The sequence below is a fragment of the Schistocerca piceifrons genome, chromosome 6, assembly GCF_021461385.2.
Source record: "Schistocerca piceifrons isolate TAMUIC-IGC-003096 chromosome 6, iqSchPice1.1, whole genome shotgun sequence".
Classification (NCBI taxonomy): Eukaryota; Metazoa; Arthropoda; class Insecta; order Orthoptera; family Acrididae; genus Schistocerca; species Schistocerca piceifrons.
The window spans coordinates 441,340,520-441,365,150 of NC_060143.1; positions in this window are offsets into that span (position 1 = coordinate 441,340,520).

Sequence of the window (24,631 nt, forward strand, 5' to 3'; positions counted from 1 at the left end):
TTTTTACGTGCTTCTACTCTATTCCTTTCCCCTATTGTTGTCAGTCGTTCTCTAATGCTGCCTTTGGAAGTCTCTACAACCTCTGGTTCTTGCAACTTAGTCCGCAGCTCGTGGTCGTGCGGTAGCGTTCTCGCTTCCCATGTCCGGGTTCCCGGGTTCGATTCCCGGCGGGGTCAGGGATTTTCTCTGCCTCGTGATGACTGGGTGTTGTGTGATGTCCTTAGGTTAGTTAGGTTTAAGTAGTTCTAAGTTCTAGGGAACTGATGACCATAGATGTTAAGTCCCTTAGTGCTCAGAGCTATTTGAACCATTTAAGCCTTGCAACTTATCCGGTCCCATCACCTTAAATGCCTGGATTTCTTCAATTTTGATGTGCAGCTCATAACAAATAAATAGTTGGCCGAGCCCATATCTGACCATGGAAATGACTCACAATTCAAAATCTGGTTCCGAAATCTCTGTGTTACCATTATATAATCAGTCTGAAACTTTCCGGCGTTTCATGATCTCTTCCACGTAGACAACATTCTTTCATGATTCTTAAACCAAGTTGTAGCTATGATTAAATATGCTCTGAGCAAAGTTCGACTACATGACTTCGTTCCTTTCCTCCAGTCCGTATTCACCTACTACTTCTCCCTCACTTCCTTTTTCTTATATCAAATTCCAGTCCCCCATGACTATTCAATTTTCGTTTCCGTTAACTATCTGAATAATTTACTTTATCTCATCATACATTTCCTCGTTCTCCTCCTCATCTGCTGAGCTAGTTGGCATATAAACTAGTACTACTGTGGTGGGTGTTTGATTCGCGTCTATCTTGGCTACAGTAATGAGTTCACTATGTTGTTTATAGTAGCTTACCCGTGTTCCTGTTTTGTTATGCATTATTAAAACTACTCCTGCATTACTCCTATTTGATGTTTTTTATTGATAACACTGTATTCACCTGACCAGAACTGCAGATCCTCCTGTCACCGAACTTCACTAATTCCCACTATATCTAGTTTTAACCTATCAATTTTCTTTTTTATACTTTCTAACCTATCTTTCCGCCTAAGGGGTCTGATATTCCACGCTCCGATTAATAGAGCGCTAGTTCTTTTCTCCTGATAACGACATCCTCCTGAGTAGTTCCCACCCGGAGATTCGAATGGGTGACTATTTTACTTCCAGAATATTTTACCCAAAACGACGCTGTCATCATTTAACCATACAGTAGAGCTGCATGCCCTCTAGGAATATTACGGCTATAGTTTCCTCTTGCTTTCAGCCGTTTTCAGTGCCAGCACAGCAAGATCGTTTTGATTAATGTAACAGGACTAGATCAGTCAATCATCCAGACTGTTGGCCCTGCAACTACTGGAAAGGCTACTGCCTCTCTTCAGCAACCACACTTTCTTCTGGCCTCTCAACAGATACCTCTTTCTTGTGGCTGTACCAGCAATACGGCTATCTGTATCGCTGAGGCACGCAAGCCTCCCTACGAACGGCCAGATCCATGGTTCATGAGGCGGAGAAACCCTACACATAATAGAAAATGCACACACACACACACACACACACACACACACACACACACACACACACACACACACATACCTACATACGTACATCCTTTTTTTTATAGTAACTCCATACATATTATAAAAAGGAAGCGCGTGCGTGTGTGTGTGTGTGTGTGTGTGTGTGTGTGTGTGTGTGTGTGTACGTTTCACATCTCCTCCTCAACTTAACTTGGTATGGATACTCGTTACTATCAGGCAAAATCGTTGTTCAGATTAGAACCACCTACCAGTCATAGTTCAGGAGATATAACGTTAAAAACGATGACATACATAAACTGGTGCATTGTGCAAGACTTTTAAATGTTTTACTCTGTTGCTACAAACTCTATTCGTATTACATTTTGCAGACTATATCCATATATTCCGCTGAATGTATGGCATGGCAATTCTGTACTATTTCGCTACTGGTCGATAAAATGTAGATTCGTACAACTGTAGGTCCAAACTCTTACGATAAACGTGCACTTACGCAGTGTATCATCCGTATTGACCGCAACTTTCACAGTGGCCTTAGGACTCACATGCAGTATCGTTTTCATGTCAGCCACTGTACACAGTATTGGCAGCGTTATGATATGCCCCAGGGGTGTGCGAGATGAACAGACCGTCGATAATCGCTCTCCGCGCTAATCCGCCACAAATTCATCAGTTGAGCGCTTACGTACTGTTTCTGTGTGGGCACGACGCCATAATTTTCGAACCACATCTGGCCTTTCTGTGACGGCATTACTTTGGCCCGGCTACATAGCATACAGGCAAACTTACCGCAGCTTGAAAGTATGATGGGTAATTATTTTATCTAGTGCGAGAATGTAAGGTCTCTGGGAGATATGATTCTATAAAATCTGCACTGGATAGTAGACAGTCGAGCTTACAAATGGTTCAAATGGCTCTCAGCACTATGGGACTCAACTTCTGAGGTCATCAATCCCCTAGAACTTAGAACTAGTTGAACCTAACTAATCTAAGGACATCACACACATCCATGCCCGAGGCAGGATTCGAACCGGCGACCGTAGCGGTCTCGCGGTTCCAGACTGCAGCGCCTAGAACCGCAAGGCCACTTCGGCCGGCTCGAGCTTACAGCCGAGTGCTCTGAGCCCGTAGACAAGCGGCAGCTGCATGCTGTGTGGTTACTGCCTTCGTACGTGCGCATCCACAGTAACCATTGTGACGGCACAGTGCCTAGTCCATCACTATCCATAGCAATGTTAACCGTACAGCGTCTGCTTTACCACTTACCCTTGAAGTCGGGATTACAGAGATCCGCGATTCCTCGTCTGAATTCCGCCGACTTCATCTTCAATGATGGTACTGGCAGATATTTTGATCGGTATAGCTTCTGCACTGATCAGGAAACTGGAATGTCAAAATAACAGTCGGTGAGACGTAAAGCAAAGGTGTCAACATGAAGAATGAGAGAAGAACTAAGCTGTTAAGCGCACAGGAGGATGCAGATAGGTGGAAAGACTACATCGAAGGAGTGTACACGGATGACGAGATATAAGAAATGTGAGTCCATGTGGAAGACATGGAGAGCCCTGTTTTTAGAGTTTAAGAATGCTTCCGAATTATTTAAGTCACAGGAGAAGTAGCACCTAAAGGTTCATTTAACTTCATTTGTATGACCTAACAATCTGAAGACATACCATCAGACATTCAGAACAAATATGATCGGCGCAATCCAGAAATAGCAAATGCGAGAACTACCACAGAATCAGCTTAACATCTCAGACAAGGATGAGGTACGAAAGAATGAAAAATGAAAGGAGTATCTGCTAAGCGACGATCAGTTTAGCTTTAGAAAATGTGAAAGCACCAACGAATTCAGTTCTTAAATTCCATCTGATACAGTAACAATATGTAAGTAAAATGAAGAAGCGTCCACAGGATTCCTCGACACAGAAAACGAGTTCGGCTTCCTTATGTGGCGCAAAATGTTTGAAATTTTCAGGAATATACACTAAACTGTAGGAAAATTTGGGTAATATACAGTGTGTGCTAAAAAAAATGTGTGTGTGAAATCTTATGGGACTTAACTGCTATGGTCATCAGTCCCTAAGCTTACACACTACTTAACCTAAATTATCCTAAGGGGAAACACCCACACCCATGCCCGAGGGAGGACTCGAACCTCCGCCGGGACCATGCGCAGTCCATGACTACAGCGCCGTAGACAGTGTGTGCTCGAATCATAAAACAGTAAGAGTGGAAGATCAATAAGGAAGTTCTCGTATTAGGAAGGGGTCGTAGACTTTTGATCTTACGGTTCGGCTTATTCATGGAAGAAGAAATGACGAAATGAAGAAAGTTTAAAAAGTGTTTTGAAATTTACAGTGATAGGACATCAGTGATAATATTCCTTAATGACGCTCCTGTCCTCAGTGAACAATTCCAGGACCTGTTGGATGCCAAGAACCGAAGCAAGACGAAAGTAATGACTAGCAGCAGAATCAGGTTATTATCTTTAACATCAAATTTGGGCTCAACGAGGTAGTGAAGAAATTCTGCTACCTTGGAAGAAAACTAACATATGATGTAAGATTTAAGTGGGATACGAAACGTAGGCTAGCATAAGCAAAGACGGCATTCCTGGCTAAAAGAAGTCCACTAAAATCAAATTTCGACCTTAATTTGAGTGACAAATTCCTGAGACTGTATGTCAGTGAAAGGAGGAGAAACGAGAAGAATAGAATCGAAGCGTTCGAGACGTGATGCCATAGAAAGAAGTTAAAATTAGGAGGACTATTAAGGTAAGGAATGAGGGAGCGCTTCGCACAAACGGCGAGGAGAAGAACATGTGATATATATTGACACGAAGAAGGAACAGGATGATAGGGCATGTTTTAAGGCATCAAAGAATAGTGGTAGATGGTAACAAGTGTGTAGAGGAAGACAGAGATTGGAATTTAACTTACAACTAATTGAGTAAGGTGGCTGCAAGTGCTACAGTGAAGTGAACGGTTAGGCACAGGAGAGGAACTAGTGACGGGCTGCATCATATCAGTCAGGAAACTATTGTGCCACGCCTGCCCCCCCAGGAACAGAAATTCGTTTCTTCGCCCTATCCTAGGAACCGTTAGCTTTCATAATAAAAGAGATGTAGCTGGAAGCATTTTTATTTTCCTTTTCCAAAGTACTGCCGATTTGTCATGAATAGCGTAGTCGTAGAGAGCACTGTTACATGCAACTTAATACTAGCTGGAGTGACATGACGTTTTGTATACTACAGGTATTCTGAAGCCTACATAATCCTTCACCGCCTCTTGATGGAGTTCGTGTCATTTCCTGTGGAAGAGTCCAATTTTCTCTGCTATGAGTCGAATTAATGCAAGAGCGGAAGCTTCCTGTTCTCCTCATTGACGGTGTTAAGTTTATCCACCACCTTGCAATTCGTTACCCCTTGATGCCTTAAAACATGCCCTATCATCCTGTCCCTTCTTCGTCTCAATATTTATCACATGTTCTTCTCCTCGCCGTTTGTGCGAAGTGCTCCCTCATTCCTTACCTTAATAGTCCTCCTAATTTTAACTTCCTTCTATGGCATCACGTCTCGAACTCTTCGATTCTATTCTTCTGCTACAAATCATAGGAACAAGAGGGCACTTTGTTTTACAGTCGACGATGCAGATCACTGCCATAGGCTTTGCAGAAATCATGGGATATCCTCTCCATTTAAATTTCGCATTGTGTGACTTGGTGTCCAGAAGTATCATAGCAATTTGTGTTTTGCACAAGTTATGGTTGAGCCTTAGTTTAATGTAATACTCATAGTATAATATTTTTTACAAACTAGAGCCCATAGGACAATTCTTAATTTGAAAACAGAGACGGCACATCTCTGTTGCAATGCCTCGTAAAGAGATGGTGCGAGTGTTCTGCTGTCCAAGCCACTGAGTTGCTTTTGGACGAGTTACATCATTCACAAAATCGATATAAAATGTGGTGCATAGACAGTCAGGACCAGCCTTCTACCTAGAGATTCCATATGTTTTGAAATATTGCACTCATTAATTACTGTATATCCCTCAATTATCGGATTCATGAGGTTTGATAAGCAGTGACCCGTATATAGAAGAACTGCATTTCCTTGTACATAATCACAAAAGCCGCGACCGCATTGAGAGTACTCTGGCACAAACACAGGGCAGAAACGAGAAATAGAAGAGACAGGTAATATCTGTATGAACCAAAAGAACGGCGGTGATTCTGGCTATCAATAGCTCCTTATTAACATTGTGAACGGGAATAACGGCTGTCAAAGGAAATCGTTTTCGCTAGTGCCTGTACTGGAGTTTCATCAGCTTCACCGAGACTCCATTTAATTAATAAAGCAGCCAAAGGTAGAATTCAATTGAACATCGTATAGAACTTGACAGTTAAAAGGGTAATATCGTATAGCATTTCCTCGGGCATTGTGAGCAAATGAACGAATGAGTTGCCACAACTATAAAAGTTAATCTGAGTACGATCTGTGACATAAAACACTCGTGGGGTAAGCTTAACGTTGTCGCTACAAGTACAAAACTATAGCATAGATTATTTAACAGTGCACAGCTGTGTTATATATATTGGTGCCAGTGCAGGTTCACTTTTACATGATATTTTGGCTGAGAATACAAGCTCAGGCACTATGTTCCCACAGAGAGATTGATAAACGCCTAATGAAATGCCGAAACCGGTTACCTCTGGAATAAATCGGAGATGGAAATACAGTTACTGGTTTATTTACTGCTTGTTATGTTTATCCCGCGTGACGACCTTTGTATGTTAATGTGTGTGTATGTGTGTGTGTGTGTGTGTGCGCGCGCGCGTGAGATGGTGAGTAGAGATGGTGAGGTAGAGAAGTGGAAGTTAAGGGGGAGAAAGGGCTTTTGAGATGGGAGAGAAACGGTGATACTTCATGCAACATAGTAGGAAAGCTGTGGATCCGAACCTTTCTGATACCATTACACTTGATTGCCATCAGATATTACCGTATTTTTCAGAAAATAAGCCGCCACCGCATAGAAGCCACACCCCTAAATAACGAGGAAGAAATAAAAAAATATTTTGCCCGAAAATAAGGCTCACACTGATTGAGAGGAGAAAAATTATCAAAAATTATTTGCACTTACTCGTAAGAATATGTATGACCCGCCCGGTTAGCCGAGCGGTCTAACGCACGGCTTTCCGGATGGGAAGGAGCGCCTGGTCCCCGGCACGAATCCACCCGGAGGAATTGTGTCGAGGTCCGGTGAGCCGGCCAGTCTGTGGATGGGTTCTAGGCGGTTTTCCATCTGCTTCGGCGAATGCGGGCTGGTTCGCCTTATTCCGCCTCAGCTACACTATGTCGGTGATTGCTGCGCAAACTATTTCTCCACGTACGCGTACACCACCATTACTCTACCAAGCAAACATAGGGGTTACTGTCGTCTACTGTGAGGCGTTCCCTGGGAGGGGGGGGGGGAGGAGGGTCTACAGGGGTCCGAACCCCAAAGTAACGCTGGGTTCGGTGTGGGACTTTGGTAGTCGTCGTGGGGTTGTGGACGACTGCAGCTGCGGCGGGGACGGAGCCTCTCCGTCGTTTATAGGTCCTCAGTTAATATACATCACACAAGATTAAGTATCTTCCGAATACATTCGACACAGCACATTGACAATATATTTTGTCCTCCTTACTCTCATCATTATCAGTACTGGTATTCAGTTCATCTCTCAAATTCCTATTATTTTTTTCATTCTCTCCCCAAAGAACTTCAACATCAATACCATCCAACACATTCGATATGCACCATATTTTGAAACCCTCGATGATGAACTCTGATGATACTAAATGACCACGAGCAATAATCCACCCACAGAAAAATACGCAGAGGAAGAGCAGCCTGTGACATACTGCTGTACGGGATTTTCGTGATACTATATCTACGTGAAAATACGTGTTTGGTCCAGTTTCTGCAGCCGCAATTATTACAAGGTGGGATATTTGTTTAGGAAGGCGTGGTCAGCAGACAGTTATTTTACTATTGTTCACAAAGCCGGCTGTGTACAGAAGGCATTTCTCTCAGCATTCAGGAATATCTTTGAAGCCAGAGTGCCTGACTGTTTGCAACATCTTCTAGACAGGAATTTTGTTTATGAAGAACTATTTGGTCTCGGAAGGTATTACTTCTCACTCTGTGATGCAGGTGCTTTTAGCTATAATCGCAGAATACTGTGTAAATGGCCGCATTATTGGAGGCTGTTGTTGAAAGTTTTGACAACTGGGACGAAAGAGCTGTTTCTCAGGAAGGATCTTGTTTGTGAAAATGATCGACAGTGTCCGTTAATTATGAATGGAAAAGACCTCTGGCTGCATATCATACACGCACACATACACATACACACACACACACACACACACACACACACACACACACACACACACACACACTGGTTTTGCAAAAGTATGCTACTCTTCTAGAGCGGCGACTCTATACACGTGAGGCTTAGTCCATATTTATGATTGGATCCTACAGAATGGACCACATCACTGTCGAAAAACCATAACAGTACCCTGCTTGCCATCTTTCAGTAGCTGGCTGAATCACTGTGCTGAGTGCATCGCTGCAGTTCCGCTGGACATAGTCAGAAGTATGTAGGGTGGAGGTATGCTGCGTGTTCTGATGAAAGCTGGCTCAACCTCAGGCCAGTGATTGACGTGTGTTGGGTAGAAGAACGCCTGTTGCGGACCAGGAAACAACCTGTCTGCACTAGACACACTGGTTCAAAAATGGTTCAAATGGCTCTGAGCACTATGGGACTTAACTTATGAGGTCATCAGTCCCCTAGAATTTAGAACTACTTAAACCCAACTAACCTAAGGACATCACAAACATCCATACCCGAGGCAGGATTCGAACCTGCGACCGTAGAAGTCGCGCGGTTCCAGACTGGAGCGCCTAGAACCGCTCCGCCACCCCGGCCAGCTGACACACTGGACCTAAACCTGGAGTTATGGGCTGAAGCGCCATTTCGTGTGACAGTAGGAACACTCTCTTGGTTATCCCACGTACCTTGACTGTTAATTCGTACATCACTCCAATGATTCGACCTCTTGTACTGCCATTCATGAACAGCATTCCAGGATTGTTTTCCAGCAAGGTAACGCCGTTCCACATACCCTGGTAGAAGCGGCAGTCGCTTGTAGAGAGAAGAGTGAGCAACACCACAACCCCAACAATATGTGTAAGCCCTCTAGCAACTCAGGACGTAGCACTGCGCCACGGTATGAGTTAAATGCGCGATTAGGAGCGTCTTGTATAGCAGTTTTAACTTTTACTAAGATTTTTCGTGTTGTTTCTATATTCTGCTGCATATGGCTGTAAGTTAGAGATGAAGTGGTGTTACTCTTAGCACAGTGTTATTATCTGTGGTAGGTATGTGCAGTCCGATTTTTGGATATCAGTACGGTTCCCATTTAAAAAACTCCACAAGTCCTTTTAATATATACCAGTTCAGGGGGTTGTTTCAGTTACCGTTCTACTCTGAGTCTTTTCCCATCAATTCACAAGTGAGGCAGACAGATTTGTCTCGACTTGTGGGTGAAGGGAACGTCCTATGTAGAGTTCGTATTTATTTTTAGCCCACTTGCATATAGATGTGCACTTAGGAGCAATCTTTACTTCAGTTTCCCACCAGAAATAAACAAAGTAAGGCAATTTAATCTTCCTCTCCCGCAGCAGGATAGACACTGCTCATTTCCTGCTATTTCCAGGGTGGGGTGGTGGGGAGAGGGGTGGGGGTTTCCCACAAAATTTTAATTTTGTGCCATGATGTGTGTCATTGCTACTTCTATGGACGCCGTCTTGGATCCGTCATCTTGGATAAATTTGGCAACGATGCAAGCTGTGGAAGATACTCCCTAGCCCCACTACTAATACCGCCATCTTCATATGTACATCTCACGATCCCATTACTTTTGCGAGCTCGGTGTGTACGCAGTACTGTTAATGTGAGTAAACTCACGTGTAGATTAAACTGAGACGGGGCACAATGGAATCCTGTAATATAAACGGCATACTGCTATGAGGCGACACACTTCCTAGTTCATGAATTGTGCTCGTAACTACTACGTCATAGGATGCAATCTACACATTGAAAAACAGAATGTTCGCAAACTCTGCTAGTTGTCACCATTTCCGGACATTTCCGATGAGCGAGATGTCCATCGTTCCAGCGTGCTGACTGCCGCATTTTGGGGCGCTGATTGGCCCCTAGCTTCTAAGCTGTCGAATCAGCACCCTCTGTGGCGAACACTTGACCCTAGGAGCTGACTGGCGGTCCGATGACTCTGTGCAGTGGAGACATTCCTGTTCATCGAGGAAGTGGCCAGATGCGGCTCGGTCATTACAGCACAAGGTGTTAATACTTGGCGTCCATAGCCACTTTGCCATAAGTTTTCGACAGCTGAAGTTTATGGCTCCTGTAGCGAGACCTGATCTCAGGTTTACGCATGTGTGTCGATCGTGCAACACTGTTTTTTCTGTTCTTGTTCAGATTTGTTTTGCCGGTGCCACAAGCGAGATAAAAGTGGAGGATTGTCCGTTGGTGGCAGTGCCTCTGAAGGTATTCCGCGCCTTATGTATTCCGGTTGATTTCACCAGCAAGTGTATTGGCAGTTTGTAATATTCAGTTTTAGCAAAGAACTGACGGTTTGGCAATTTGAGATACAGCACGTCTGGTGTGGCATTTTGGTATTGGATGCCAGTGTGGGTTTAAGTAAAAATAGGACTATAACAAATTTTCTTGCTCCTTATACGGCTGCTGCCTAATTCTAAATTAAATATGCTGCACTGCGCTCCGTTAGGCCACTTTACCTAGTCTAAGTGATATCTGTACAAATCTAATGGTATTAAGATGGCCTATTTCAAAATAAATCTGCCTTTGAAGTGCACTATTTAAGTTTTGCTATACCACATATAAATAGTTGGGCCGATGCTTTTGCACGTAGAAAGCACTGCGCATGAATAGTGCAACGCTGTGCCGTTAAGGTGGTGGATGCATACTCGAAGACCTGTGTTGCGTTGTCCTGTGGTGACTGGTTACCAGAAGTTCATTATCTGTCTATCTTGGTGTAAATGGTCACAGTCTTTTAAATATGGTATAATTTGTTATGGCTGGTTTCTTGTAGACGAGAATAAACTGAACACAGTTAGAATTTACTTGTTTTTAAGTTTAAGGCGGAAACATACAGTTAATTTTCGAAGTGATGGTGAAAGTTGGGGTCAGTTTTACATTTTGTATTAAGTGAGAATCTGTTGATTTTAGAGAGTTCTTTTTATTTAAAGACAACATAAAATCAAAAGAATGGCATTTACAGAATTTAAAAAGTAAAATATTTTCACAATATGTCTGATAAAAATTGTGGTTGTGTTGACATCTTCTTCTGGTTGTTTATTTGTCTCATTTCAATTGTACTAACGCTGTAGCAAAAATAATTACGATGAGTAAATTTTTTGACACGTGGATTTCAAAAAGAAACGTAAGTCGAAGTCTCGTTTGAAGTGTAACATTTAGTATGTGATTACAAGACGTTTTCGCCTACAACTTTAGGAGATACATTTTCAACGTTAGATCAAAAGTCAACATGAAAATAGATTAGACGTTTCGTGTAAACTGAAACTGATGAAAAAACGACATGTCATGATAAGCGTTGCTAAATCTGAATCATGCTGATCTGAAATTACCATATACATGTTTGTATTTCCTGTTTATCAGCCTGCAGTTCCTTATCTTCTATAATGTGTTGCCTGCTTTTAATTAAATGTTTACTTCCTGGGAAAATATGTTTAAATTGTTGATATTGTATGATCGTCACTGTTTTCAGTAAAGTACATGTTCGGAGTATGATACAGCAACTTCCAAATGTTGATAAAACGGCTTGAAATTGGCCGCTCCGGCAAATTATCATGCTTACAACTCTTTACCTAGATCCTATGTACCTCCCATTCATGTCAAAACATTCACTCACTGTAGTATATATTCTTTAAGAAAAGCCATAGTTATACCGTGCACGATAGTCACGGTCCCAACCTTCCGAAACCACAGGTTTGAAAGTCTCAGCAAGCAACAGCTATTAAAGAAAGTTTAGTGATTTTTCACGTACAGTAAGTATGACGAATAACTATTAAATGTGTGTTTTGGGGGCTGTACAGAGTCCGAAGTTACAGAACAAGAAGCTGCCGCTTAAAGTCGCAGATATGGTTCTAATCTGAATGGCCGTAACGTCAAACTGTCCTTTGATGACATTTACGGGTACGTCATCCCATACTGTTTCAACTCTAAATCGTAGTTCATCAATTGCAGCAGATGACAAGTGTTGGTATGAAAGCCATTCGAAAACTATATCGAAATAGGTCAGAACAGCACGACCAATGCATTGCCTTACATTACCTTCTTACAAGATATCGCCACACAGACCTCGAAAATGCCTCCCGCCGTAGGTTCGAGTCCTCCCTCGGGCATGGATGTGTGTGTTGTTCTTAGCGTAAGTTATTTTAAGTAATGTGTAAGTCTAGGGACCGATGACCTCAGCAGTTTTGTCCCTTAGGAATTTACACACATTTGAACATTTGAACCTCGAAAATGAGGCACAACCACTGGCCTTAATAGGCCTAAATGTGACGAATTCTGTCCAAATTATCGGTTGTGTAGACCAGGGTGGTTGTGTTTTATATCACGCAACAGCATGCCTGATACTAGGCCCATATGAAACTGAAGAATGCAGTTTGGACATTCGTTCTCGTTGCATCCCCACACACGGATACGTTCAGCGTGAGACAATGTACTGTCATTACTGTGTGCAATCTTGTCGAGTGGCCTACCACTACCAGAGACTTCTCTCTGCTGCTGTGTTAAGGTTGGCTGCAACAATAGCCACCAGGATGACAGTCCGTCATGCTCCAGACATTGAAATGTATTGCGCGTGGATCTGTTTCTGTTGACAAGTGTGCCAAGAGTCAAAGTACAAGGTGTTCTTAAATGATACTGCACTGCCTATTGTACAACACATCTGTTCTCTGTGGGCTAGTTGCTAGTGGCGCTGGGATCATGCATGGCGTTGTGAATAGCCCTGCTAACCTAATCCATCCCATACACAAATGACAGTTGTGATATCTTGACCACTGCGAGCAGCAACAGCTCTGGATGAGAAACAGCAGCCTTGTTAGGCACGAAGTTGCCGCTATCGAAATACGACTTGCGGTGGTAGACATTTCTCCTCCTTACACAAAAATAGTTATTATGAAGGTAACTGCTGTAGTATGTGGTTTCTGATGTGTCAGTATTGGTGGTGTCCAATAAATACACTCAAACATCTACAAAAAGATAACACACTGATAAGTTTACTTTCTCCACCCACTGAGTTACTGACAGTTAAACCGTTATTTATAACATATGCGTGGGTATGTACTTATTGCAGACTTTAATTAGACCATCTAACCTTCCCCCTTTCTCTGTCCATCTCTTGCTTACCCCTTCTTTGTCCATGTCCTCCACCACATCTCTCTGTCCACCTCCTCCATCTCCTAGTCTTTGTCGTTCTCAGCCTCCACGCCTTCAGTCCCTCTCCACTACCCCTCTCTCTTTCCCTCTCCTCTGTTTCCATCTCATCCTCTTTCCTTTGTCCATCCATCATTTCTTCCCATCCATTTCCTTCCCTTACCTCCTCCACCTCTTCCCTTTCCCTGCCCAGCTCCTCCATCCCTCCCTCTGCCTATCTTATCATTCGCTCTGTCTTGTCCATTCCCCCCCCCCCCCCCCCCCGCTCCTTCTATCAGCGTGTATCTCGTCCTTCCCCCATGTTGCCAGTCGACCTCCTCCACCCCCTTTTCTCTGCACATTATCACGCCAGCCCCAGTAGGAGACTGGTGGTTCTTACCTACACAGAATTTCCTTCCAGATCGTAAACAATATACGCACCAAGGGGCTGCAATCGTTCTTGGGACTTTGGATGTGTTTTTCACCCATGGCTTTTTCCATGTACGTAAATTTTAAATATTTTTCACATGTATTTAACATATTCCATACATGATGCACCGAATGTAGGTGAAACTCTGAGAATGGCTGCCTAAATAGACACACCAGAGAATCAGAATAGCAAGCGGTGTGGTCGAATAAATGTTGCATCCGCTGGTGGCGTTTATGCGTGGCGCGACCTGACGGAAAACAGCGAGTCATGGAAGAGCAACGTATTTAAGAGTACAATCTCTCTCGTAGCTGAGAGTGGTGCACGGCGCACCAGGTGTGGTCGATAAAGATGCTGTTTCTGAATGAGTTACACAGTGCAAAACTTTCCGTTGTACGCAGAATGTAGGTAGTGTTGCGATTGCTGCTAACCTCTTTCTGTGGTTTGGCTGAAATGCTTGTCTTGAACACAAAAGTTTATTCAGTCAACATACACAGCTAAAACGTTTTATGTGGAGCAGTAAACATACTTCCTTTAAACAGCACTACCGGTCTCATACCGTTAGATCATCATGTGAAGTCCTGAATAGAAAGAAATCGTTAAATATTACCGGAAGTGTGAATCTTGGATAAAAAGGACGTCACATCATTGCTTCCCCCTCCTTCAAGATTTTTCAAAGAGTTTTGATTTTCAATAATATCCCACATTATGCCATTTATGTCCTCCAGTGGTATGTGGTTAGTGCTCCTTCTACATTAGTCTATCGTGCTCTGCGACATGATTTTTAAAATGGAATTCTACTCCAATATCATGTTCTAACTGTAACAACTGGTCATTGCCACATTTTATGTTATTTGAATTCAACGGCATTGAGCTGCTATTTTTTTATCCAAGTTTCTCATTTCCTGTCATCATGTTACAGTTTTGTTGTATTCAGGTCTTCACCTGATCATGAAAGTATCTTCCGAGGACTTCACCTGCTCATGAAAGAGCTTTCTAAATAAAGTCACCATACAGCTACAGTGGTGTCATACTCTCAACACGAAATGCTAGTCGTTTACGTATTCACATATTCTAATTTGGTGATTGTTGAAATCTATATTAATGGTAATCTCATTTTAATAGCTAGTAGAATACAAGGTAAGAATATATTTTATGGCATCTTAAAATCATCGGGCTTAAAACGTAAACCGGCAGATATATGGTCGTGTACTAAAACCCATCCACCACACTACCTCGAAACAATGGAAAATGTCGAGGTGAGAGAAACTGCTTGTCTCAGTACTGTATCTAAGGTGTAATTTTTTCAGATTTAATGTACGTGGAGAGACCATAATAACGTATGACTCCTGATGTAGGCGGCAGCCTTTTCAATAGTTGCAAGCGTACCTATCTGGATGATTGACTAACCTGGCCTTGTAACATTAGCTAACACGACTATGGTGTGCCGGTACAGCGAATGAGTGAAAGAAAGGGAAAACTATACCTCTATTTTTTCCAGAGGACATGCAGATCCAAAGTATGGCTTAACGTTGATGGAATCCTCTCGGGTATACTATTACGCATATGAAACGCTCCTCTAATCGGATCTCTGAGATGGGATTATCCAGTAGAATAAACATGTAACAGGAAGTAAATCTGGTATTCTGTGGGCTGGAGCGTGGAATTTCAGATATCGTTACTGACTGCTTAGCTTAGAGTGTTCAGAAAGAACGGCGCGTACGTTGAATTAGATGTAGTGCCAATGAGTGAACTGTGGTGACAAGAAAAATCAGGAACTCCCTTCAGGTGAGTACAGGACCATAAATGCAAAACTGAATAACGATAATTCAGTATTAGGTTTAATGATGAATTGGAAATTAGAAATGCTTGTAAGGCACTACAAACGGAAATACACTATAACAGCCAAGATGGAAACGCTGCAAACACTCACCACAGTAGTGCAGGGTTTGACGCCTAGTAATTCTGCATACGACGATAATTTTCAAGAAATGTTCAATAAGATGAAAGAAATTGTTCAGAATATAATTATGGTCGGGGACTGGAACTCGAAAGTACGAAAAGGAAGAAAAGGGAAAACAGTAGGGGAGCATGGAGTGAGGGAAGGATATAGTGGCGTAGCTTTCTGGAAGAATTTTACACATCGAGTAATATGAACATGGCTAACACTTCGTTGAAGAAATATGAAAGAAGGTAGTTGAAGTCGAAGAACCTGCAGACATAAGAAGGTTACAGACAGAGTATGTAACGATAAGACAAGCATTTCTAAACAAGATTTTAAACCAGAACACATTTGTGGATGCAAATATGGTCTCGGACCAAAACTTATTAGTTGTACACTGCTGAATGAAGCTCAGCGAACTAGAAAAAGGCTGGAAATTAAGACGGGGCAAAGATATATTGAAAAAAAAAAAACATAGGTTGTAGAGGATTTCAAGGGGGGTTTCACGCAACAAGTGATGAAATAGGAATGGAATACATCAGAAAAATTGTTAGCTCTCAGAGATGGCAGTGAATGCAGAGGACGAGCGAATAGGCAAATCGATAAGGTCTAGTAAGATTCTTTGGCTAGCACACAATATATTTAATACAGACCAAAGGACTGAAAACAAAAATGCAGCAAATGAAGTTGGCGAAATTGATTGCAAATATCTAAAATATAGGATGGAGAGAAAGTGAAAAATGCAAGAATGGTTAGAGGACAGATGGAAGTCTGTACAAACATGCTTGTCTATGAGAAGCATTAAAGATTTAAGAGAAATTTGGAGAACAGTGAAACACTTGTATGAACACCAATTGAAGTCAATACTACAGAAAGAAAGGAGAAAGTTAGTGAAGATGAGATGAGGGATGTGACACTGAAATACCTAAATCGAAAGAAAGCCACTGGAGTAGATGGCATCCCCTCGGATTTCTTAATATACTTGGGAGAACACTGTATGACTATTCCACTTGGAGAGAAAAATATAGGAAACTGACTAAATATCCTTACACTTCTAGAAGAAAGTAATTATTTCCAATCCAGAGAAAGCCAATGCCATACCAATAACATCGAACGTCAGTTTCAGAAGTCACCATCAGAAAACGCTGATTAGCATTACGTACAAAAGAATGGAAAAACTAGTTAAAGATGAACACACTAGGCATACCTGTCCTCTGACATATCTTAGAAAATAGGCTGAGGACCGAAAAATACAGTTATAGAATTTATAGATTTTAACGATGTTGACTGAGAAACACTCGTTGAAATTCAGAAGTATAGGGCAAACGTACAGAGAGCAAAATATTATCTACAACTTGCCCAAGGACCATGCTGCATTTATAAAGAGTCAGTGGACATGAATGGGAAGCTGTAGTAGAAGGATTTTATTTCCTCCATATATTGGACAAGGAGTTGGAGAAAGATGTGCATATGTGCAGAAAGGGTGATGTTGTGAGAAGTGGCAGTAGGATGAACATCAACGGAAGTGAAGAAAACGATTACGGAATCTGGTGAAAGCAGTAATGTTGAGATGAAAAAAAAAAGAGAAACAGAAATCCCTTAACATCGATAAATAGGGGTATCTGTTAGGAAACCTTTTCTCAAGGTATTTGTCTGGACTTCACTTTGTGTGTGTGTGTGTGTGTGTGAGTGTGTGTGTGTTTGGAGCTTACAGGCGCTCAACGCCGACATTAGTTTGTACGGAGGTGAAAAGTGAAATTGTTTATAAATGCAGAAAGTGGAAGTTTTTGAAATGGGGTGCAGTGAACATCTAACGAAGAGTTACTGAGTGGAACTAGACGAAAATGAATTTTTCGGTGACACTTGACTAAATGCGGGGATTATTTGGCGGAAAAAATCCTCAGGTATCAAGGAATCAGCAGTTTTTAAAGCGACTTCGGAGAGTATAAATTGTTGACTTACGCCAAGATTTAAATACAGTAAACAAGTTCACCTGGTAGTTACGGAGAGATGACGACACATGCTCCATGGAGAACTTCACTAAACCAGTCTGCGACCACAAGACAAAATACCACTACTACCAGATCGCACAGGATCCTGTTTGAGCTCTCTTCCAGTCACTTAAACATCCTTAACATCCTGGCCGTCGTACATAAATGACCTGGCTATTTACCAAGTCTATGGTTTAGAATGGTTCAAATGGCTCTGATCACTGTGGGACTTAACATCTGAAGTCATCAATCCCCTAGAAATTAGAACTACTTATACCTAACTAACCTAAGGACATCAAACACATTTATACCTGGGAGGCAGGATTCGAACCTGCGACCGTAGTTGTCACGCGGCTCCAGACTGAAGCGCCTAGAACCGCTCGGCCACAACGGTCGGCTATAGTTTAGAAATTGTCTTCGTTGACCGTGATAAGTTTACACGCAGATGTCGTTGATTTCTTGTTATTATCCCAACACAGCTATTCCGAAGCAAATTAGCCATTTCTGCCTACATGCACAGTTTCACATCCGTCTGTTTTGTTATAGCTATCAACAGAAATCTGTAAGACAGAACAGCAGTGTGTAGGAACTCCTTGTTTCTGATGTGTACGTGTTTCATAATGTCACACGAAGCAAAAGAAGTAAATAAGATGATTTCTAACGAAATCACGTGCTAAAGAGGTGGTCCTTCTAAGCACTCAAGATGAATGATTGAAGTTTAACAGGCTTCTTCTGAACTTATAAGAGCAACAGAATTATTGCCCGATCCCGTAACACACTGCCTACCCAGCATTGGGGTATGCCAGCGCTACTTGGTGCTTGCAGTTATGAAGTTAATACTCTTATTCGGTGTTCCTTTTTTTTGTATGTTTATGGCTTTTCTTAGACTTTGATGGTAGAATTCCAGTAGAGCAGGATAAGTGTTTCTTCCTGTGTACATTCCATAACTGTAAAGTGGAAATATTATTTTTCATGTCTTGGAGATATGTGCTTACAGATCTTTTAACATGTTCATTCTTTTGAACAAAATTTTCCTACGTACATTTTTAAGTATATTTACTTAAAAAATTTAAAATGGAACCTATTTAATATTTTGAGAGGGAAATGTGCTTTGAAAAGTACCGAATGTTCATTATGTGAAGCAATAACGACGAATTCTAGAGATAATTTGAAATTTTGTAGATGTAGTGTGTGAGGAAATGGCATTATTATACAGCGTTTTACAGTTATATAGCGTTGTCTATGAACTTAGTAGCCGTACAGAACAAATGTTATCTCAGAAAATAACAACGTGAAACCAACCAAACCGGGACAGTGAACACAGGTTTGCTAAGCAGACTGCTTCCGATGAACGGTGAGGACTGTAAAGTTAAAATGAAAATAGCTGAGGTATTTCTTGTCATGGATTGCCATCTCATGAAGTAATTAGAAAGCTATGAAATTTAGAAAGCGGGGTAACGGGTTTGGTAAGTGGATTTCGATGCATAGCGCGGTTTGTGAATTTGGAGTATGAATCTATCAATGTGCTTCTTGTCACGTGCAGATATTTCTAGCGGCGATTTGAGAACGTTTTTCCACGCAAGCGATTTATGATTTGTGCCTCACCTATCCTCCACCCTTCCATCCCTCTCCGTACGGAGGCATTTATAAGCCTTCCTTTGGGCTATTGGTAAGATCACTAAAAATAGTTCTATATCTAGTGAACTTGGAAATAATTTTTCTTTCTTTTCAAGTAAGTGTTTATCGTGTGCAGATATTTCTAGTGGTGATTCCAGAACGTTTTTATACGCAAGCGATTTACGATTTGTGCCTCACCTATCCTCCACCCTTCCCTCCCTCTCCTTACGGAGGCATTTACAAGCCTTCCTTTGGGCTATTGGTAAGACCACTAAAAATAGTTCTACATCTAGTGAACTTGGAAAGAATTTTTTTTTGTTTTGAAGTAAGTGCTTATCATGTGCAGGATATTTCTAGTGGCGATTCGAGAACGTTTTTCCACGCAAGCGATATGTTATTTGTGGTCCCCTCACCTATCTCGCACTCTTCCCTCCCGCACCTTACGGAGGCATTTATAAGCCTTCCTCTGGGCTATTGGTAAGACCATTAAAAATAGGTCTACATCTAGTAAACTAGGAAAGGAATTATTTTTCTTTTCTAGTAAGTGCTCAATAGGCATCACTCTGTAACAGAAATAAATGTCTCTTTCTTATTTTAGAGCTAAATATTAAAAGAAAAGACAATATCTGACATCTTTAAAAGCTTAAACGATGACTGATCGAAATAAATCTTTTTATTGCTCTAACTTCAGCAGGAATGTGTTGTCGATTAAAGTGAATGAAAGGAATAAAAATATAGAAACTCTGTTGCTTATTTTAGTAATGGAACTATATAATTTGCAAAGTATTTCACTTTTCATCAGCAAAAACGTTGAGGAAATTGTATGTTACATGTGAAGAAAACTGGCAGTAAACTGAAACGTGTAATGTGCTAAAGTTGTACTGTATTTTTGGTTTCGTAGAAATTAGGTGAAATTTGATCCCAGCTGCACGGGGACTTAATCGGAAACCTGAAATTAAAAATACTTTTGTAGTAACTTGGACAATGACATTAGCGATGAGTCGTAAACACACATTCTCAGTGATTATGGTATTTGTTCTTTAGGACATGTCCGAAAGACCAGATATCATCATCATATAGATAAGGCTTACCGGCCAATGATCTTCTTGGGTGCGGATGCACTCACATTGCCCGAACTCTTACGGGAATCATCAGACTGACTGCCGCGAGTAATGAGTATAGTGGGCAGGGGCACTACAAATGTAGTGTGTGGACAGTAAGTTGGAAATGTGGGTCTCACGGGGAGCGTGCCAGAGATACGTCCCTGCAGCCGCACTATCCTCTTTGTCCTTGGTGACTCAGTCGGATAGAGCGTCTGCCATGCAAACAGGAGAACCCGAGTTCGAGTCCCTGTCGGGGCACACATTTTCAACTATCCCCGTTGATATTTTTCAACGCCTGTAAGCAGGTAAAGGTCTGGATTTCATTGTAATTTTATTCTCAGTGATGTTGCAAACGGCAAGTTCGTGGACCAATTCTTAATAGGACGTTTTTACTTGTGTTATCACGTGCTTTTAGCAGTGTCAGTGTTTGCTACTACTACTGGTACATCCTGCAGACAAGTGATTCACCTGGACACCTATGATGTCGTTCTGACCTTGGCGCTCCAAGCGACCGCTTGTGTTTACTCGGGCGAACAACCGGCTATGAATATTTTTAGATGTAATTTGAAGCAAGATGTTCGGAAGTGGAGTAAAATATTTACTAACTCTAGATTTCTAACTCTGTGCACATGTTGTGGACTGTAAACTGAATGTACGGTAATGATTCTCGTCATAGCCCATTATATAAGAAATTAATATGAAACTACAACTTTCGAACACGGGTGAGAAATGAGAGGAGTGGTCTACGTCGGGGACTACAGATACTTCAAAGAGGAAACTATAAATAATTCTTTCTGCTGTGTTGATATACAAGTAGTCTATTTCAAGATGGCAGCCACAGTGGCAATTCTTAATGAGGATTCCTCCTCTGGATTATCGGCCACCATCGTGAGGTGACGACACGCTATTTCTCTCAGCTGTATCTTCAGCGTACCGTATGAGTTTTAATATGCATTTTTCTCCTAAATCTGATTCATAAAGAATTGTTTAGTAAATAAACTGTACAATTTTTTCGTTGATGTTACACTTCAACTTTTCGTTGTAGTTCCTTACGTCACATAATTCCCAGATATTTTGAACCATTATTTAAGAAATGTCAAAAGGCAAAACTGGAACTGATTTCTTTTATTAAATAACTTTGCATGGCAAATTATTTCATACTTACGGATAATTCTTGTGTTGACAATGCTTTCATTCCTGGGGCGTTTGGAGTCCGGGCCTGGCGCACAGTTTTATACGTCAGAAACCTTCAATCAGCACCCACTCCAGTACATTGTGAAAATTCATTCTGGAAACTAGGACTATTCATTATTTCATCTTTTAATAAATATAAATGTCTATGTGCAATGTATGTAGCCGTCACTCCTTAGTTTTCTATGTTTATAAAATTGAATGTCGAATTATGAGCTTTTCTTTTGCAATATGCGCGTAAAATACGCCCTACTGTCCACCATTCAGCCAGTTCGCTAGGACCAACCGGGAAACGGAGCTGGATATACATTGGCCTTTAGACTGCGTGAAAGTTTTAATTCTTTAATACGCTTATGGCTAGAACTTGCTTACATCTATGGCAACGTGGTATTCCCGTGTCACAGTGGCAGTTTGCTTATCTCTTGCAGTACAATATTCAGTGGATCCTGGGAACTGTCAGTTTTTTGTTATTCCAGTATTATATGAGATGAAGAAATATTCAAGCGCTCGGACTTCGCAGAGTGATTCCTCACATACTGGCAACACAAAAATGTCTGTCACAAAATTTCCTCCTGCTCGTATTTCCGTCAGTAAATGGACGTAAATGATTGGCAGTCTGGCACTGCTGTAACCACACGTGAGGTAACTACGTCTTTTAGGAATCAGCAGTTGTACTAGGCAGTTGGTACAGTGGTTAGCAGTTTCGGTTAACATACAGAAGTCCAGGGTTCGATTCTGGATCCAGGCGTGTTCGTATATATTTGCTAAACTTACTCAGCGTGGTATCTGACGCGTTAATCGTTATACAGAGATTGCAGTGCGTCTTCTACTAAACATTTGCACTTACATACTACGAATACAGAAATGGAAGTACAGTCGTTTTCACTGGTTAGTTTTTAAAGAAGCCCTCTGCCCGTCGTGCGAATTAGTTCGCACCACTGCGTCTACTAGATTCGAAAACTGTTTTCTGTATGCCCACCCTCAATGGTCCCATCTATTATTCTTCCCACGTTGAGATCTATTACATTTCGTTAAGGTCTTCCATCACCAGAAGAGCTAGCAACGTGCTTTGGAAACAATTTCCAAGGACCGTTTCATTTGTATATGTTATCACCATAGACCAGTAATTATGCCTTTAAACAATGAGTCTGATCGCCACACTCTGTTTAGTAAGTATCTCCTTGTGTTAATATTATTAATTTCAATTATTATTAGTATCGATGAGTCCACCGCTCGTGGACTCGCGGTAGTGTTCTCGCTTCCCGAGCACTGGGTCCCGGGTTCGAGTCCCGGCAGGGTCATGGATTTTCACCCATCCCGAGATTACTGGGTGTTGTTGGTCGTCTTCATCATCATCATTTATCCCCATTACGGTCGGAGGAAGACAACGGAAAACCAACTCCATTGGGAGCATTCCTAGTACGGCGGTGCGGGCCTCCCGCATCGTTACCCTATGCTCTATCGAGAAGCATGGGACTTCATTTCCATAATCGATGGAAATGGGGTTACCGTTAGGGAAACAGTGTAAATGTCGGATACGTGTGGGTTATGAAACGTTGTGTATTACAGTATTATATGACAGAATGAAATTGGGAAATAAATGCAAATACGGTTCAACCAGGAATATAAACGGAGAGAGGTGGACTGGCCTTCGTGAGGACAACGGTTAAAAACAACGTCCGGCTATCTTGATTTAGGTTTTCCATGATTTACCCAAATCGCTTCAGGCAAATACCAGGATGAGTCTTTGGAGGGCTCATTTTCTTCCCCGTCCTTCAGTAATCCTATGGGACCGATGAGCTCTCTGGTTGGTCCTTTCTCCCAAATCAACCAACCAACCCGAATGGAACCCACGACCTCCTGCATGTTAACTCAAAACGCTATTTACTGCACCAAGTGCACAGAACTACCGTTTTTATTCTTACAGCGGTAGTTACCGTACTTGTGATTACAGTGATATCAGTTTACAAGTTTTTAACGTCCATTTACTGTCAGAAATACGTGCAGCACGAAATTTTGTGGGAGACATCTATGTGTTGCTAGTATGTGAGGAACCTCGCTGAGAAATCTGAGTGGTCGAATTTATCTTAACCCTGTTTACTACAGACCATAAACTTATTTAATTACAAGTGTACCAGTTTCCTTGACTTTTAATACCTTTTGTTGAAATTCTGCTTCGGTCTGCAAGATCAATTATTTTTGTTATTAAGTGTGTAGACCAATTACGTCATTTCTGGTAGATGGAGTATTACAGCTCTCTACATCGTTTCAATGCCTGAAGACAGAACTTAAATACTGCATGAGGCTTTCCGAAAATTATATGAGCCAGCACTATGTTGTACCGTGCTATGAGATGCATTGATGTGCTTACGACAGTGTATGCTGGCACAGGTCTGACTGTGTTGTGCGAATTTGGCTCGCAGTGTTGGCACAGCAGGCAATGTACCCAGCCAGCACTATAGGGTAACATACGAGTTGTTTAATCATTGACAAATAAAAGACCTGCTGTGGTCAGCAAGAGGGGCACATGGAGTAGAACATTATCCACGTTGTATATCGCTGCTGGAGAGCAGTTTGAGAAAGATAGCAGGAACATCCTACAATGGGCACAGGGAGGAACTCGATAATCATTTCATAACTTGTAAAATTTTGTGAGCTTGATAGACACTATATAAAGAAAAGTAAGAGAAATTATCAAAGTGAAAACCTATTCATAAAAGATTAAACTCAACATGTGCTAACACAGCTGGAAAATAAGACGGAAATGCTAAACTGCGTTGATCCGCACATAACCTTCAATTACGCAATGTCTGAGAATGACAACATTAATAATGTCGAATGTAGAATCACAAAACAGAAAGTGATCCACACCATTCAGAAGCTGAAAAACAACAAGGCAACAGGCACGAAGCCGATATCAGCAGATATGTTAAAAGAGGGCGGAAGCAAAATACACATAGAAATTTATAACATCACAATGATATGGAAAACTGAAACTCTGCCTGGAGACTGGAAAACTGCAATAATCTGTCCCATACACAAGAAAGGAAACAGACTGGAATGTGGAAATTAGAGAGGATTCAGTGTGCTGAACATAACATACAAAATCCTGTCAATGATCATTCTGGAAAAACTTAAACCTTACGCAGAAAACTTTATTCAAGGCTACCAGGCTGGATTAAGAAGAAACCGTTCCATAACTGTTTATTTGTTTACTATACGACAAACCTTTGAGACTTGCTGGGAATTTAACAAAAGCATCCACTGTCTCTTCATTGACTTCCAGCGAG